Here is a 1,557-nt window from a genome sequence, read left to right as displayed (position 1 = left end):
CTCTGCTATTATGTGGTTGCCTCAATATTATATGTGTCCTGTATGTGAGCAGTGTATGTAAACCCTATGGACATGGATGTCTGTAGGTCTAGGTATGGAATATGTATTTCTTCCTCTTTATCTTCATTTTGGAAAAACTGGTTTTGTATCATTCCTTTTTTAAAAATAATGTCCCAGTAACTGACTTTGATCTAGCAAGAGATGTGGAGGGTTGAGGCTATAGCATTTACCCAACCTGCAGGAGACCTTGGGCTCCAGCTGCAGTGCCCCTCCCCAGGAAGAAAAGTTAGAATATTAAGTCTGTAATGTAACAGAACACTATGTACACTTGAGTCAGGAGACTGGACTCCTTTATTTTTGTTACATTAAAAATGTAATGTAGGGTTGGGATTTAGCTCAGTGGTAGAAGGCCCTGGGTTCGATCCTCAGCTCCAAAAAAAAAAAAAAGTAATGTAAAGTTCTAGTCCTTGTATGCTATTATTATAAACTATTTAGGATATTCAATGCAGGTTAGTAGTTGGTCATCTCTAACAATCAGACTGGTAGTCATGTTAGGTCCGTTTTCAACGTCAGAGATACACTTTAGATAGGTATTCTTCAAACACTTCAGAGACCTGCAGAACATGGCATTTAAGAGATTTTAATAACATAAGGCTTTTCTTGATAGTGATATGTCTGTTTCTAGCAGCACCAATCTGCTTCAGAGAAGATGATGGTCATAGAAGAACCGCAATATAGTTTACTTTCATTTGTGGCAAAGTTAGTCATTGGGCAAGAAACTGCCCTTGTCTCAACTGCTGACAGTATGCTGTCTAAATTGGATAAGCAGGACACAAAAGAAGGCAACTACTGAGCTTTGCCAAGACAAGGTAGGACATTCCTTTAAAATTCCTGCTTCACTGGAAAGTTTTAGATATTCTAGACCTATAGGCCAAAAATGGATGCCCCAGTGTTGCAGAGGAACCTGACTGTCCAGGCAGCCAGGATGTCTCTGTCACTTCTACAGTTTTGGAAGTTGTTTGCTCTGCACTTCCTGTTTACTCCAATAGTTTATCCTTCTCAAGTCTCTGATGGGGTTGAAGAATAGTTATACCATTTTCTTTGTTACCAAATTCAGAAAGGAAACTTAGAAAAGAGTTGTAAAGTTTATAAGGTTCATCTAAGAAAATGTTTTAAGGTCTAAAAAGTGTTTTTATTTTGTTTTTGTTTTTGTTTTTGTTTTTTGTTTTTTAAGAGACAGGGTTTCTCTGTATAGTTTTAGTGCCTGTCCTAGATCTTGCTCTGTAGACCAGACTGGCCTCAAACTCACAGAGATCTGCCTGGCTCTGCCTCTCAAGTGCTGGGATTAAAGGCGTGCACCACCACCGCCCAGCATAAAAAGATATTTTTAGGCTGGTAATGCAAGTTATGATGGAAAGTGGGTTAGTAACAAAACTTTGGACTCATCAAGATAGGATAGATAATAGAGTGATTTCTCTGAATTTGTCAAATACAAATGGACTGGACGTTGCAAGTGTAATTCTTACTTGATTATTGTTTTTATTGTATATAGTTTCA

This window comes from Onychomys torridus, chromosome 4 (genome assembly GCF_903995425.1).
Source record: "Onychomys torridus chromosome 4, mOncTor1.1, whole genome shotgun sequence".
Lineage (NCBI taxonomy): Eukaryota > Metazoa > Chordata > Mammalia > Rodentia > Cricetidae > Onychomys > Onychomys torridus.
Note: the sequence above shows the minus strand (reverse complement) of the source record.